Raw genomic sequence first — 18,256 nt, forward strand, 5'->3', positions numbered from 1 at the left:
TCCAGACATCGATAGAATGCCTGCAGCAGAGCTATTAATACAGCTAAAACAACTACTAAAAATTCATAGACAATTAGTTCAGTATGTAATGCGGACTTCAACAATTCAGCCAGCGATTAAACTTCCACAGCTGACCCCTCACCAGGGGAACACAAATAAAATTACACCACAGAACATCCAATCCTGCCTAGGTAAAGTTCCAGCTAAACGGGAACAGATACCATTCTGGTTGGCACAGAAAATTACCCAAATAGAGGCGGTGTTTCCTGACACCACCCCGCTGGAAAAACACAGGATTCTGACTATATGTCTCCTAATGGGAATCGCACCACACATTGAGGACTGTGACACTTGGGGTACAGTCTTTGCTTCCATCTACACAAAAACGCACGGTGTTCCATCCATTTCGGTAATACCAGATGTGCTAAAACAAATTCAAGATGAATACGGTCCAGAACCTGCTTTAACTCTTGGTATGAAATTACTAAAAGACTTCAAGCAGGTCTCGGCTATATTATTAGCCAACATAAAAGGTGAGGCAGCAAACGTGGCGATCCGCCAGAGGTTAAAAGAGACAGATATAGCAGACCAACCAGCTGAAATTGCCAGAATCATAGAAAAATCCTATGAAGAACTAGGCAGAGATAGTCTAGGTGGAATACCAGTAAAACCGCAACTGACTACAAGTCCAGAAAAAATATTTTTTAATAATAATAATTCACCAAAAAAGAACTGGGATGGAAATAAACAATCCAATCCTAAAGAAAAGAAATTCCAGTCCAGAGGAAGGTCTCCGAGGCGAAGAGAGAAATCTCCAAACCAAAGACAGAGGTCACCACAGAGTGACCCCTCTGGGAATAGATATAACCTTAGAAATAGGGATAATATTAAAAAACCTGATAGATATCAAGACATTGATACACGTCCCTCTCAATCTTTTCAGAATTCCTCGCAGAAATCGGAAAGAAGAGGACGATCAGAAGAGCACGCCAAGTCCAAAGACAAGGAACCTGCTCAGCTAAAAAATAAATTACAATTTCCAAAAAAGAAGGTAGCCAGTATCAAGGTAGTTAACAATGCCGAGAATACTGAGGACACAACTGAAAAACGGAGAGTGGGCTCAGACAATGCTAGACAGCGCAGCAGAGGTGAGCATAGCTCGCAAAGTCCTTATGAATCATCTGGAGACAGTGGACACGAATGAATACCTTCAAGTGGAAACTGCAGACACCAGAGTTAGCAAGCCCCACAAGATATACGAGATAACACTACGTATAGAGGGAGATAAGACTAGGAAAATAAGGGGACTATTTTGGGATAACCTCTCCAAAGGCTATGACATCCTTCTAGCTGAAAAAGACTGGCCACCAGAGTTTGTCAGGGAGTGCCCTCATGGCGAAGAAGTAATTATGCCTGCCTTCTCGAATCAAATACCGATTCATAAAAAATACACACTTGCTAGAAAGTGGGCAGTGGCCTTAGCACCTGCTTTATATAAAAATCATGTAGGATGGGATGAGGATTCTCCTCCTCACAAAATCCAGTTAAAATCACAACCAACTGCACAAAGGCAGTACCCAATTAAGCAAGAAGCTAAAAAACAAGTAAATGAAATACTAGATCAGCTAGAATACCAGGGGGTGATTGAAACTTGCACCTCACAAATGAACAATCCTTTGTTTCCGGTCTCCAAACCAGACAATTCGTACCGTCTAGTTTTGGATTACCGACACCTTAACACATGTTGCAAAACCTTTGCAGTGCAAAACTCACACAGTGCTGCACTAATGAATAACATAGTGCGCAAAAAATACAAAACAACCTTGGACATCTCCAATGGATTCTTTTGTCAAAACATAGCACCGGAGAGCAGATATTTAACTGCATTCTCAGTAAATGGCACTCAAAAACAATTCTGTCGGTTAGCCCAGGGGTACAAGAACAGCCCGGGGGTATTCTCAGCGAGAGTAACAGAATTACTACAACTATATGATGATGAAGCATTATCTTATGTTGATGACATTTACCTAACAGATGATGACTTGGAGACTCACTTGAAAAGAGTGAACACCATAATACTTGGGTTCGCTGCAGAGGGTTACAAATTCAACTTCAAAAAGTCCAGAATTGCCCATCTGACGGTCCTATTCTTAGGATATGAGTTATCAAGTGAAGGTAAAAGCCTGGCAGACAATTTCCTAGAGAAATGTGCCGTAATCCAAGCTCCTAAAACACTAAAAAACCTACAGTCAATTCTAGGCTTCCTAAATTTCGGAAGAACATACATTGCAAATTACGCAGAAAGGGTCAAACCTCTTTATGATCTAATTAAACCAGACTTTAAAAGATCCAGTTGGACTCAAACACACACAGAAATTTTGAGATCCTTACAAACAGACATGCTAATTAAAACAAAATTAGAAACACGTGATAACACACGCAACCTTGTGATCCGAGTCATCCCAGGGAGATGCGGATTCACATACCTGACCTCTAATGAGGGAGTAATGGTACCAATTGCATTCAAATCACACATGTACACAGAAGCTGAACAGAAATTCAGTAATACAGAAAAAATCATTCGTGCAGTTCAAACCGCAATAGCTAGAGAAAAAGACATAGCTGACGGTAGACATATCACAGTCAGAACAGCAGAATCAGCCTTTGAGGCACTAACAGCACCGTGTAATTTACCAACAACAACATTGAATCCGGAATGGATACAATGGGTGAATTCAATCACAACGGACAAAGTATACTACTACTTTGATCCAGAACTAGAAGAATTAAAAAATCTAAAATATGAAAAGACGTATCCTCTGCCAATCGACATTCTGCCTCTACGACATTACGCCTGTGTAATCTATACAGACGGACATGCTCAACCCTCCGTTTGGGGAGAACATGCATACAACCCCACATGTGAGATTACAAAAGAAGTGTGGCGCGGAGGTATATTAAAACCTCTATTAACAAAATCACACTCAGTAGAAACTAATTCAGAACTACAAACTGAAATAATAGCATTAAAAATGGCGCTGGATAATGCGGATCGCGAATTCCCGACACTTATAGTGTCAGATTCATATTACTGCGTCAAAGCATATAACAAGGATTTGCAGACATGGATTCAGAACGGTTACAAAGATGACACAGATGCACCAATAAAGCAGAGACTGCTCTGGGAACAAGTAGCTCTTTTGAAAAAAGAACTACCAAAGACTCACGTGACTCACTCACTGAGTCATCAACGTGATGGCGTTCACGTTGTAGGGAATTCATTGGCTGAAACAGCCGCAGCGGCAGCCACTAAATCGGCTCCTGTAGATCGAAAAAAGCGTACATTAAAATACATTGACGGTGAAACAATGCTGGCGGTGAAAACGTCATCAAAAGGCGACTGCTCAGCGTTACCGATCAACTATCCACTCAATTATACATACATAATCGATGCAAACTCCGTCCCTTTTGCTCGAATCCCTGGAGTGGGGGATAGAGTGATTCCAAACATGGACAGGAGAAGCTTGTTAATCGCAGACGCACACATGGGCGAGGGTCTCAAACACCTCAAACTAAAAGATTCTCTGGAAGATTTACAATCACGGTACTGGTGGCCAGGCATGAGCCTACATCATACCATGTTTGTAAAAAACTGCCCAAACTGCAACAGAAATCGCAGTGGGGAGAGAAAAAATAAAATACGGTGGAATCTGACTGCAGATAACATCACCAGTAAAAAGAATGGCTTGCGATTAACATATACAGGCTAGTTTCCACTTATAATGTAGATCACCAGCACTCGGCTGACGTCCGGACTGTTATACAAAGATTTGCGAGTCAAATTGGCATATACGCTAAGAGCATGTTACGTTTGACCATTGTTTTCACTCAGGCAAACCAGCCTGGGGGGAAACATGGCCAAATGAGCACAGTCCAGCGGGAATCTTCTCACTTCCTTCCTGAGGGTACGGGATGGTGTAAAGAAAAAACCAAGGCAGAAAGCAATCTATAATGGAAAGGATATTAGGTTCGGGAGCTGGGTGGGTCAAACATCTAATAAGTATCCAACGTAGTCTAAATAACTTGCCAAGAAATTCTCTGAAGGGATTCAGTCCGTACGAATTATTATTCGGAACTAGGATGTTGATCTCTGACCTTGATAGTCAGACTTCAGTGGTAATAGAAAAAAGCTTTGATGTCAAAGACCGTTTGGCTATTTTGCAGGACTTAAACAAAACAAGAAAAGACCTGAGCAACATACAGTTGAAACAACAGCCAACAACCACTGAAGAATCACCACCTGTCCCAGCAAGACCTGTCTGGATTCCAAAAGTCGGGGATCTAGTCAGGGAGAAGATCGCGGTAAAGAAGGAATTTGGGCCTTCTTACAGAAAAGCAGTTCCTGTCTTGTCTGTCAACGGGACAAGATCAGTTGTACTACCGCCACTTGCTGGAAAAAAGGAGAACCGAGTTGTATCCATCGACCTGGTAAAACCACAACATGTGGCCGATAACAAACAGTAGGCCAAGTGGACTCCCAATAAGTAGCAGAACACCAAGGTTTGCTACCAGCACAGAGGTCCTATCAAAAAGGCTCATCACATTCGAAACGCCTGCAGAAGAACAAGAAGGACTATGCAACAATGCAATAGAACTAAGACCTCTGAAAACCCAAATAAAAACATTTAGCAGAGACACACCAATCTATAATGAAGTACCAAGTGAAAATGCAAGAAACAAAAATCCTGAAGCAATTGGAACAATTGACAGAACTGCATCCGGCTACTTCATCAACTTCGATGATTCCTCTGAAAGCCTCAGTGAATCAAAGACACAGCCATCATCAAAATCCTTTAAAGACAAAGCTAAGGAACTTTTGAAACATCTGAAAGAAACATATCTGGTTTCTCCATGGATTGAATTTTGGGTGGGTTTTGGTGCATTTATCCTCATACTTTGGCTCATCATGGTATTTACTTTGGGACGCTTCATTGAGGGAAAATATGCTAAAATGGACACAGCAAGTCAGAACATCAACTTGGTCCTCAAACCACACACATCTTCACACGTCGAGAAAAGAGAACTTTCTTCAGAACTTTCTTCAGCCAACTTCACAGCCAATCCTATACCTGGTGGGGTAGCCTGGGACAACACTGACTATGAAATTTATGGTCCGGTCGAGATCCTGAAATATCCACACCAAATCAAGATCTCTTTGAGTGACTTTGCAAAACCAAACTCATTTGCTGATGATTGGGACTTCGAGAGTATTAACAACATGATGTCTGACTTAGTAATGTCTGCTAAATTTACAAAACATGATTATTTGCAAGGTTCTACAAATTATGATAGTATGTATTGCTATAACCATTATGGTAACCATTTTTTGCATAAATCTGCACAACCTAGAAATGTTTTAAATTATAATCAATGGGAACATTGCGCTACACCTCCAAAAGGGAGCTCTAGAACCGTGTATGACAAATATTCATATTTTTCAGGTTTTAACATAAGTAATGCTGAAACATTTTATTTTAAATTGTCAAACAAGACAGGGATGAAAACCATGATAACCAACACAAAATTGATATATTCAGATTCATTCTTTGAAAAAATGAATACTTTTGGATTTGATTATTGGGACAAAAATGTTGATTTAAAAAGTGTTTGGGGTACAAAAGAATGGCAAGTACAGGGTTTAGAAGCTTTGTTTAGAGCCTGCATGATCCCAGAACAAATGATATTTTTAAATGACACTGTTCAACAAACCACCTGTCTTGGCTTAGCCAAAATCAAAGATTTAAATAATCCGTCTATTCCAAAGCCAACAATGTTTAGCAATAACTCTGATACAGATGAAGAGATAGACGTAAACCATATATTAAACAAAAACAGAACACATCCTGATTGGAAACAATGGTTGATCTGGCCCACAGATACAAATAACTGTCAAGATAGATTCCTGAATAAAACACAGGGTTTTAAAATGACCAGGCCAGACCCTAGATATCCCCAAAGACATCACCCAGGGATAATAACAACCTACAGTGTGGGCAAATTATGCCTTCAATGGCTACAGACTTCCACACTGCCTGCAATTAAGCAACACCGAACTTTACTTACTGATGGTGCTGACTTGCGTGATTTCATAATGGGACCACGCAAACAGCGTCAAAAGCGTTTCATAGCAGCCTCTGTATATGCAGCATACAATGAGGCCTGGAAGGTTACTCAAATTGAGACAGCAGAAAGAATACGGGAAATTGACCGTATCAATTTGGAAAAATCACTTTCTGTAGTGGACAATGGGTTAATGACTCTGTCCTCCAGAATTTTTTCATTGGACAGCATTGTGTCTTCAGCAATCGATATATTATCGCAAGACTTACTGTTATTACAACATGGTCAGTCACAACTGCGTTCCATTGTACAGCTTGGCTGGACGTTACAAAATCTGCGTTCAGGCTATGTGCCTTGGCGTTTAATTAACACAACGTCACTATTCCAAATCTTTAACCTTACTGATAGACAAATCGGTATGGCGCAAAAGGGTGCTGATTATACAATCTTGAGCATTGAAAAACTAGAAAGATTACCGTTGACAATGTCAGAACGACCTGTCAGTGAATGGATAATCCACGGAATCATAAATATTCCAATCTCAACCTTCAGGTTTCAATACTGCCAAAAATATATACAGGCTGGCATGTACGAGAAATTGGGAAAGGGGTACCTTAAAACAACTTGGAACCTGCCCTATTCACATGCATGTGTCAGTAATAAAGGACAGAAAGTGTTTCTTAGTGGCAACAATTGTGCTATGTCACTAAGCGGCACGCTTCTGTGTAACGGAATTAGTTTGCATGGAGCCTGTGAAGGGAATTCATACAACCTTTCATGTCACCAGCAAGGCGCACCTGCAACTGAAATAGAACCATTCTTTCAAAGACTCTATAATGGGAGTTACATTCTTATTGTAGACCGCAGATGTTGCAGTCTTATGCCCGGGACTCCTTATCTAGTAACTACAACGGCGAAGGTCAAGTGCTGTGGACGTTCTTTATTCCCCAGCTCCTTTCCAGACAGGGAGGCAAGGGCATGGCCCAGTTTGAAAATTACTTCTATTCGAATAGACACTTTAAGCAGAATGAAAACAGTGCTTCTTCAGACGCCTACAAGGCTCACGTCATCAAAAGAAACGTATGATCTACAAGTCGCAAGGACGACTGCAGAGATACATACATTATTATCAACTAATTCCCCCGTACATTTCGCGGAAATCCTAAGCGAAATCTTAAATATTTCTGATACCACTGGGGTCTCAAAGGTATTTAAGACAGTATTTTCGATGGCATTAACACCATTCAAAGCCATACTGGGTATTTTTCCAGATTTCGTCCATTCGATTTTTGGCGGACTTCCCCTGATCCTGGGACTAATTGCAGGAATCCTATTCCTAGTCCTTATTTTTCGTTATGGCAACCCGTTATGGCAGAGCCCGGCAGCTGCCGGGGCTGGATCTGGGATGAGCGCGCGCTCACTTTAATAACAGTACACAAGCATATATACTAAAACAGTTGCACTACAATACATACAATAGGCGGAGCAGTGGGTGTGGTCAATAGCAGTCGCGAAAGATAAGGGTGAAAGTGGGTGTAACAGGAGGCGTATACATAGACATGTAATGTAAACGTAACAGAATATGTCATAAATGGGGCGGAAACATGGAGGGGGCTACCTAAGGAGCCGGGACCTCTAACCTAATAGTGCGCGCAAACTGACAATGACGTGTTACTAGGAGAAGCTGGGGGCTATGAACTCTGTGCTAGGAGCAGAGACTGAAGTCTGGAGAGTCAGGGCGACATGTACCTAAACAATATCTAGTATCTAATGTTTAGAGAACATGTTGATATAAACTAAGAGTCAGGAGGGGAGAGGCTAACAGACTCTAAGACTGGAGCATGCATTATTCTACATGTAGTGCGTGATGAAGAATATTAAATGACCATAAATACAGTATTTCTCTTACATGGAGACGTAAGTGCTAGACGATGACGGAAACTATTGATGCGATTCAGTAGTTTAGGAATGCAGAGAAGGAGGGCTGAACTGATAACTAGAATCATAACATACTCTTGGCAGACTCGTAGGCAGAGCCAGGCTGAACCGGGCACTGTGAGGCAGGAAGTAAGTGAAGGGTCGAGGATACAGGTGGGGGCTGTATCGCTCCTCAGCGAGGGCTCAGGAGACAGGAGCTGAATCTGGTGTCCGGGCCCTTTTGAGGCCTAGAAACGGGGACTTTTCAATGAAATAACGTGCACACTGAGAAACGTGGCAACGTAACTTTACATAGGCCTAATACTCGTAGCTTTCACGAGAACTGGGAACTGGCATACTAGAGATGGACACAACTGTAATTGCGTCTTTAATCGATCATGGGGAATACATATGCATATTAATCATGCACACATAACATAAGATGGGGGACACGTAGGGACACAGAACATGGCAAAATTTACTTTTCCACATTCCCTCCTTGTCACTACGTTTCCATCAGGAAACATCAATATTCATGATACCATCTATCATTTCATACAGTATCATTTGCTCGTCTCGAATTTTCTTGGAACGGGATTTAGAACAGGACTTGGGACTAGGAATACAAGAGGTAGCACAAATGCCACAAATCGCAGGGCCACATTGCATACAGAGGCAGCAACTGAATATGATCGCTACTGCAATACCTAGAAAGGACAATACTTTCCATCCCCAGGCGGAAATTATATTCCAGAACCAACCGGACCATGTCCAGGTGCCTGGATTTTGGTGTAACAAATGGGCAATTTTATGGAGTCTGGTTATAGCTGAATAAACAGACGGCGCGTTATTAGGAATGAAAATGCAGCAACTAGATCCGATGACTCTACATGCCCCGCCCCTATCGGCCAGTATGACGTCAAGGACGAGACGATTCTGGAGCACGACAATTCTCATAAAAGATTGCTCTTCGGTTAAGTTACCTAGAGCAGAGGTAGTCTCAATCACTACTGCTTCAAGTGTTCTGGTTAATCTACGTATCAGTTTACTAATCACGACAGTACCTAAGTAGGGGAAGACACCTTTATTGATATCTATGTATTGCTCTAGAGCAGTTTCAGTATAATCGACAATCGGGAGGTCTCTCTTGTGTCTGATATGTACTAGGTGGGAATTCCTATGATAGTCAGGTGGGGCTAGAAAAACTGGTGGCAGTAGGAAGGCAATGTAACAGGTTCCCTCCCAATCGAGGGGCAGACGAACATATGCGGTCTGACCACAAACAAAATAAGAATGACGTGAAGCTTTGAAAATAGATTTCCTACTGTCACTATACTTGACAATAGTAGTACAATCACTATGTCCTACATGTACGGAACCATTCTTTCGGACACATAATTCACCTTTTACTGGTAATACTGACATAGCAGGTAAGTCTGGAGTAGTATCAGACTGAACATTCAGGACCATGAAATTCGAAGAATAATTACCCAAATTATAAACTTCATTTTCTAGATTTAACCCTGTTCTGTGGGGAAGACCTTGCTTGTCTGGAAAACATGTACTGTTAAGAAAGGACATATCATTTGAAGATGACGTTAACGTGGACCATGCTCCACATGAACCGTTATGTGAAAATGGATAAGGAAACAGTGGCAGAACTCCCTTCGGTGTCTGGAAAGGGGGGAGTCGACCACACACCCAACAATTAGTGGCATTGCTGGTCTGGTGTGAATAATGTAACATGCGGATAAAGGAATTATTACGCATAGCAAGACGATAAGATAGTTCATGAGGAGGCAGATCACTAAACGTGTGCTCTACTGTAGCAATAGAAGACTTATTTACATGAGAAACTGGAAAACACAAATAAAATGCATAACCTGTGCAGGTAATCATGAGGCTGAAAAACAATATGAAACTTAGAAAAACGATACATCGGATTGAGTTTTGACTAACTCTCTCACTATGGGGGTCTATTTTATACATGTCAGAAACCGGTCTAACCGTTTCACCTAGGGGAGGACTTAGACAATCAAACTGGCTGACTTATTTTACTAGACCTTAATTTTAGCTTATACTCCTGTTGCGGAGTTTTCTCTAACAGGGAGGGATTTGTATCATTGTCTTTTGCGGGACAGTCCTTAAGAATAGTACTTTGGCAATCCTTAAAATCCTCGGAAATGTTCTTGGAAACAGTCTTTAATCCATAAAACTTTTTCACATGAGACAGGTGGACCCAGCCCTTCCTGCCTTCCAGCTTGACGGCAGTACGGGTGGCCAGGAGGACCTGTTTTGGCTCCTTCCAGCGGGGCTCCAGCGGACTTGAACGATCAAAGTTCCTTACAAGAACCAGATTTCCGGGAACGATTTCATGCGGTGCCACCTCGGTATTGTCTGGAAATGCGGCGGCAACCTGTGAACGACAAGAGTGTAGGGCAGACATCAAGGAAGCTAGGTAATCTGTCAGCATATTACTTGAAACATCTGTAATACTTCGGGGTCTAGGTGTACCCCACATATTAGGGGGGCGGCCGAATACGACCTCGTACGGGGACAGACCTGATCTGGAATGTGCGACCATGCGCGTATAAAACAGAGCGACTGGCAGAGCTACTAGCCAGTCTACACCTTTCTCTTTACATATTTTGGCAATGCGGATTTTCAGGGTCTGGTTATGTCTTTCTACTAGACCGGCTGCTTCAGGATGGCGTACACAATGGAACTTCCACTGGTACCCTAACAAAAGGGAAACGTGTTTCATCAGTTCAGATGAGAATGGCTGGCCGTTATCAGAATATACGACCCTTGGGAGTCCATAACGGGGGAAGAACTCACGAACCAGCTGCTTGGCAGTGGTCGCGGCTGTGTAATCTGGGACTGGATATGCTTCTGTCCACCTGGACAAAGCGCATACAACTACAAGGACATACTTGAAACCTCGACATCGCTCAATCTGAATATAATCCATCTGGAGGACTTCAAAAGGGTGGTCAGGGGGTTGGAATCCACCTTGTTCCACCGGGACACTTTTACCTGGATTAAACTGGCAACATATCATACAGGTACGGACTTTCTGCTTGGCTGCAGCTCGTAAATGCTTGTTGAACCAAATGTTCTGGATACTGTCTAACATAGCTTTTTCTCCTAAATGGGCTGGACTATGTGCGGTATTGATAATGACTTGAACCATAGAGTCGGGGAGAAACCATGTGGCTCTACCCTTCGTTACCCATCCCTGATCTGTCTGGACCCCTCCTTGTTCGGACCATTTCTTGATTTCTTCGGGAGTAGCATGTAACTGGATATCTATGACATCTTGAGTAGGGTCCTTAACTGTCATACAGGTAGTCGGAGCTGGAGTATGTGTCTGTGTCGGATTAACTGAAATGTCTGGAGTCTGTGCTGTAAGCTTGGCTGTGCGATCTGCTAGATCATTACCTTGAGAAATAATGTCAGTAACTTTCGTATGTGCTTTGCATTTCATGATAGCGATAGATGTCGGTAAATGTATGGCATCTAACAGAGCTTGAATAAGGAGACCATGCTGAATCTTGGTTCCATGAGAAGTCATGAAACCTCTCTCCTGCCAGAGCACTCCGAAGTCGTGTACAACTCCGAATGCGTAGCGTGAATCTGTATAAACATTAACTTTCAGGTTCTTAGCGTGTATGCAGGCTTGTGTCAGAGCAACTAGCTCTGCTGCTTGAGCAGACAGGGTGTCAATACGGTGTGTTTCTATAACTTCAGTGTCAGTAGTCACTGCATACGCGGCTACTAGTTCTCCTGTATTTGTTCTCATACATGAACCATCCACATAAAGTGTCAGGTCAGGATCTGGTAATGGAATATCTGTCAGATCTTGTCTTGGCTTTGTCATGGTGTTAACTACTTCCACACAGTCATGTGTGGCAGGATTCGAATTAACTGACGGTAATAGTGTAGCAGGATTTAGAACGTTGCAGCGTCTGATTTCTATGTGTGGCTGGAACAGTGTCAATTCATAACCTGTTAAACGTGCAATTGTCAAGTGCTGAGTCTGTGTTCGATTTAAAAGAACTTCCACAGAGTGTGGAACTTGTACTGTCAAGGAATGTCCTAATACTATGGAATCACTTTGTCTGATAGCTAGTGCTGTGGCTGCAACTGACTTGAGGCACGCAGGCAGAGCCTGGGCTACAGGATCTAATGTGCTCGAAAAATAAGCACAAGGCTTGTATTGTCCTGCTTGATCTTGTGTGAGAACAGATAATGCTGTACCTTCACGTTCAGTGACGAAAAGTGTAAAAGGCTTACTGTAGTTCGGTGTAGCTAGAACTGGAGCTTGGCATAAAGCTTTCTTCAACTCATTGAAACTAAGTGTATGTTCAGATGTGCAAGGGAGGACAGTCGATACGGCTGCCTCCTGTGTCATTAACTGTATCAGTGGTTTAGCTAGAAATGCATACTGAGGAATCCATTGTCTGCAGTAAGAAGTAAGGCCGATAAAAGCACGTACCTCCTTCTGGGTCTTGGGCTGAGGAAGACTCGCTATTAACTGGATACGGTCTGGTGTCAACTGCCTACCCCACTTGGACAGTAAGTGGCCTAAGTAGATCACTTGCTGGACACAGAATTGAAGCTTCGAAGGGGACACCTTGTGCCCCATCTCGGCAAGGAAATACAAGACTGTAAGTGATGCTCGCTCGCAAGCACGTTCAGAACGGGCTGTGATCAGTGAATCATCGACATACTGGAGCAGGGCAGTGTCTGTTGGCATGTGAATGTTGTCTAGTTGTCTCTTAAGTGCTTGACTGTAAATGCTAGGACTTTCTGTGAAACCTTGAGGAGCTCGTGTGAACATATAGCTCCTTCCATTTAAACAAAATCCGAAAAGAAACTGGCTGTCTGGATGAATGGGGACACTGAAAAACGCGTTCTTGAGGTCTATGACTGTAAAAAATGAGGCTTCGGAATCAATGGCTGTCAATAGGGAAGAGATATCTGGGACAACTGGGTACTGGGGAATAATACATTTATTGAGTTCTCGAAGGTCAATCACTAATCGATATACTGGGGGTGCATTTGGATCAGTACGTTTCATGACTGGAATGATCGGAGAATTACATACATTGGAAGTAGTTTCTACAACTACTCCTTGAGCGATGAGCTCGTCAATAATTTTAGATAAGGCTGCTACAGCCTCAGGTGGCAATCTGTACTGTCTGATTCGTGGCAGGACTATACCTGGTTTGAGAGTCACACGATGGGGTGTGATTTGCATAAAACCTACATCAGTTGGACCTTGCGCCCATAGATGCTGCGGAACATTAGACAATCTTGGATCAAAATCTCGTAATACATAGTGACCCTTGAAGTCACGTAGAAACAGTCGTATTCCCTCTGGGGAACAGCAAATAACTGCACCTAATTCTTTCAGTGTCCTAATACCTAACAGATTTTCTGGACATGACTTCGTAAGTAACAGATCAGTAGTGCGGGACAATGGACCTACTTCTAGAGTAACTGGCTTAGATATCTCGTTTACAATAGGCTTTCCTGAAAATCCAAGGGAAACATTTCTAGAGCCTGAGAGCGGAGCCCCTGGAACTTCGGCGTGACTGATGGTGGTCCTACTTGCCCCTGTATCAATCAGAAACTTTCTGTCTTTCCCTAGTACTTGACTGTGAACATAGGGACCTTCTTGATCTACAGGAATCTCGATGAGAGGCAAGTCTACCTCCCTCTCTAGGCTGTTTCATGAGTACTGTTGATACTCTGGATACTCTGTCTGTGCATACTGGTACATCTGCTGTGTAACATGCTGTGTTGCAGCAATAGGCTGCGGTGCTGGAACTGTCTGTTGTGCATTCTGTGGCTGAGAAGTCTGTGAAACTTGTTCTTGTCTAGGCGGACGTGGTCTTTCTTTAGTTTTACCAGTAGCTATATTGTGTTTCAGAACTGCACACTCGTTTATGAAATGACCTGGCTGTTTACAATAACAGATTGTGCAACTAGTACTTTCATTTTCGTGTCTTTCATACGTTTTCTCTCGTGTTCTTGCTCTTCTCTGATACTGGAGCATCTGTAACATCTGGGACGGGGGACTTGAATTCCCGACTAATTTAGTAACAAAAAGATGAGGGTATGACTCGCCACTCGTCTTCAAGCCACTGTTTATAATAAAGCATTTCTCAAATCTAGAATAAAAATCACTAGTGTCTTCGTCTTGTTTCTGTTTACAGGCTGAGATTGCATCCCAGTCTTCCTTTTTAGTGGCTAATAACCTGGGCAAAACTTGTATTAACAATTCAGGTAATTCTTTACATTTCTCTCCAAGACCGGTACCTGGTACTCGTATCTTATCTTCAGCTTCTAGAACTGCCCAATCGATCTTTTTCTCTCCCACCTCCCATTCTTTTTCCTTGAGTTTCTCGTATACCCCTGCGGGCAACAGGACCTTTAGCATTTTAATAATATCTGGATACGTGTATTCTCCCATACGGAGCATGTCTTTTAATTCTCGGTGGAACCCTGCTGGATCTTTGTCATGACAGGGAATTAATTTCTTTATCTCTAAGAGTTCCATCTTTGTAATCGGAGTGTAAACAAACACTCGTTGCATTTCACCATCTGCTGTCCTGACTGGGTGTACTTCTCGTAACGGATTCTGTCTGTCTATGTAAAAGGGTTTACTTTCTGGAGGTGAGACATGAACAAAATGCGGGTTCAGGAACGTTCTATATTTGTGGCGCTGTTCTAGAATGACACTAATTAAATCGGTACCTAAACCTTTCCATCTATACTGGAGTAACTCGTTCAGGACATCGTGTAACGGACCTGGATCAGAATGTTGACCCTCATACAGAGTAATGAGGTGCTGGATCATATACATACCCACCAGTCGTTGCTCGGCTGGGGGCAGTTTCAGAAACATTTGTGCCACTATTTCGTCTGGAAAAGTGGTAGAATCAGTAATCCATCGGACTGCTGATCGGGCTAGTTCTTGTTCATGCATAGTACTTAACTTACTATAACCGATTCGTGATTTCAGAATATGATCGGTAGCTTGAAATACTTGTTCTAGAGAACCTTGTTCTGGTGCTAGATGATGAAAAACTGACTTGTGTTCTAGGCGTAAATGGCGGTCTGGAAATCTAGATTTTCCTACATACGCTATTCTGGCGGGATTCTCGTCGTCTACCTCTTCAGTAGAAGAGTCATTCTCTTTCTCGCTTACTTGTGCTGCTTTACGTTGTTCGTGTAACTTTATTATTTCCTTACGAATTCTCTTGTACATACTCTCTATACTACTGATAGTTCTGTGTTTACCCTCGGCTATATTATCACTCCACCTTGTCAGGATTCTCATTTCGGCCGGATCTTTGGACGGGTAATCTTGTTCTCTTATTAAACAATTAATCAGAAACTTTAATAGCATGAGCTGGATCTCAGCTTTCCTTTGAGACATGGCTTCGCCAATACTTTCTGGATCATCCCCTGTACGGATGAAACGATATATTCTGTCTAGATCTTCTTTCATATTCGGTAGGGTGTCCAAATACCCGGTCACCCGTCTTACACGGATGGAATATATAACTGTACTATCATCACCTGCGACTGGATCATAGCGGCATTCAGTAAGAGCTCGTCGGATGTCTGCAACGGACTTATATTTGGGCGTACGCTGTAACGCACGTTCATGTAACTCGACTAACGTTACACGTTGGTGTGGTGGCGGGGTACCAGGAGGACCTCCTCCTGCAGCCCCTAGACTAGAATCGTCGACTGATATTCTTCGTGCTGGCAGAGTGGCTGATGTGGCGGGAAGTTGTACTATGGACTGGACCGGGGGTACCGTAGCAGGTACTGCAAAAGGTGCCCCGGTGTCTGGAGGAGCAGGAATTGCATTATTTACAGGGACTGGCGGAACAGGATTTGCATATTCTGGGACTGTGTCGTCCAAATAGGACGAAATAAAAATATCAGCTGCGGTCGGTTTGTGACGTAACTTGATCGGAACTAATGGTGGCGGAAAATTACTGGATGCCTCCGGGGTCGCTTTTGGCAAGCCCTCGGCAAGAAGAGGATACATACCCTTAATGATGGCATTCCTCTGTCTGTCTGACTGTTCGGTTTTAACTCGTTCACCTATCTCGATTAATTCCCTTTCTTGGGCTCGTTCTAAGGATTCTCTACTTAATTCTCACTTTCTGATTTCTTTTTCGGTTCTTTTATGAGATTCTTTGCGCCATAACTCGATGGCATCTTTCTGTGACTGTCTGGCTTTCTTTTTCCATAATGCTTCTTCTACTCGCATGATGCACTCGGCATCCCACGTACCTGATACGGGCCATCTATACTTTTCTTCTAACTCTTTGGTGTACTCTACCCATAAATCTAGATATAATATGGCACTTATGCCATGCTTCTGATACATAAAATGACCTGGACTGTCCCTAGGCGGGACAGGAACTGCTTCTTCTAACAGACCTTTTCTGGTTTTTAACTGACGTAGTTTCGAGAACAACGGCATGACGGAACTGTAATCTAGACACAATATAATACACAATGAACACGATAAGTACACCACTTTCATACCACGACATTAAAATACATGAAGAACATTTAAAATAACAGTTCTGACAAAATACTACCTGGAATACGGAAAACAGAATACATGAATTTTCTCGAGAACAGAACTGGCTAGAACAGAGACTAGATGCACTGCTGAAACAGTACGAAACTTACCGGTCTCATAAAGAGACACGTCAGGACCCGCATCCACCGAAGTGGACACTTCGTTTTGGGATCTGTGTACCACCAAACCCCACGGACCAGAGACAATTAGATTGACCCTGTCTAGATACTACCCTAGCAACGGTACTCACCGGGCAGCAAGAACGGAAGGCCTCGGACTGGACTGGACTGCTTCGACGCCGGACGGACACACTTCGGACTTCTGTTACGGGTGGGCCTCCGGATACCTCGGACCTTGAACTCTCGGCTTGGGCTCTGGTCGGGACTCGCCGCGTTCCTCCACCGCCTCGTCTGGATGCTGGACCGCAACCTCCGTCTCCTCCGTGGGCCTGAGGGATACTTGAAGCAGAAATATCTGCATGTGGCCGGTATGGTTCCGTCACGGCTGCAGAGGGTCAGGGGGCATACGTGGCTTCACCGGCGCGTGGGGAAAGGGCAAGTCCCTATTCGGGCGCCATTATGTGGTATATAAATAAATAATACCGGATCTAGGTTTGACTGGACATAGCAATAACAGATAGCTCAATAAATAAGAGTCAAGATTCGAGGTAGTAGGAGTTTGCAGGTTTAATACAGCATAAAGGACAGGAACAGGACAACCTGCACAGGAATAGGATGGCAGAGCCCGGCAGCTGCCGGGGCTGGATCTGGGATGAGCGCGCGCTAACTTTAATAACAGTACACAAGCATATATACTAAAACAGTTGCACTACAATACATACAATAGGCGGAGCAGTGGGTGTGGTCAATAGCAGTCGCGAAAGATAAGGGTGAAAGTGGGTGTGACAGGAGGCGTATACATAGACATGTAATGTAAACGTAACAGAATATGTCATAAATGGGGCGGAAACATGGAGGGGGCTACCTAAGGAGCCGGGACCTCTAACCTAATAGTGCGCGCAAACTGACAATGACGTGTTACTAGGAGAAGCTGGGGGCTATGAACTCTGTGCTAGGAGCAGAGACTGAAGTCTGGAGAGTCAGGGCGACATGTACCTAAACCCTATCTAGTATCTAATGTTTAGAGGACATGTTGATATAAACTAAGAGTCAGGAGGGGAGAGGCTAACAGACTCTAAGACTGGAGCATGCATTATTCTACATGTAGTGCGTGATGAAGAATATTAAATGACCATAAATACAGTATTTCTCTTACATGGAGACGTAAGGGCTAGACGATGACGGAAACTATTGATGCGATTCAGTAGTTTAGGAATGCAGAGAAGGAGGGCTGAACTGATAACTAGAATCATAACATACTCTTGGCAGACTCGTAGGCAGAGCCAGGCTGAACCGGGCACTGTGAGGCAGGAAGTAAGTGAAGGGTCGAGGATACAGGTGAGGGCTGTATCGCTCCTCAGCGAGGGCTCAGGAGACAGGAGCTGAATCTGGTGTCCGGGCCCTTTTGAGGCCTAGAAACGGGGACTTTTCAATGAAATAACGTGCACACTGAGAAACGTGGCAACGTAACTTTACATAG

The sequence above is a fragment of the Lissotriton helveticus genome, chromosome 2_2 (genome assembly GCF_964261635.1).
Source record: "Lissotriton helveticus chromosome 2_2, aLisHel1.1, whole genome shotgun sequence".
In the NCBI taxonomy this organism is placed as follows: domain Eukaryota; kingdom Metazoa; phylum Chordata; class Amphibia; order Caudata; family Salamandridae; genus Lissotriton; species Lissotriton helveticus.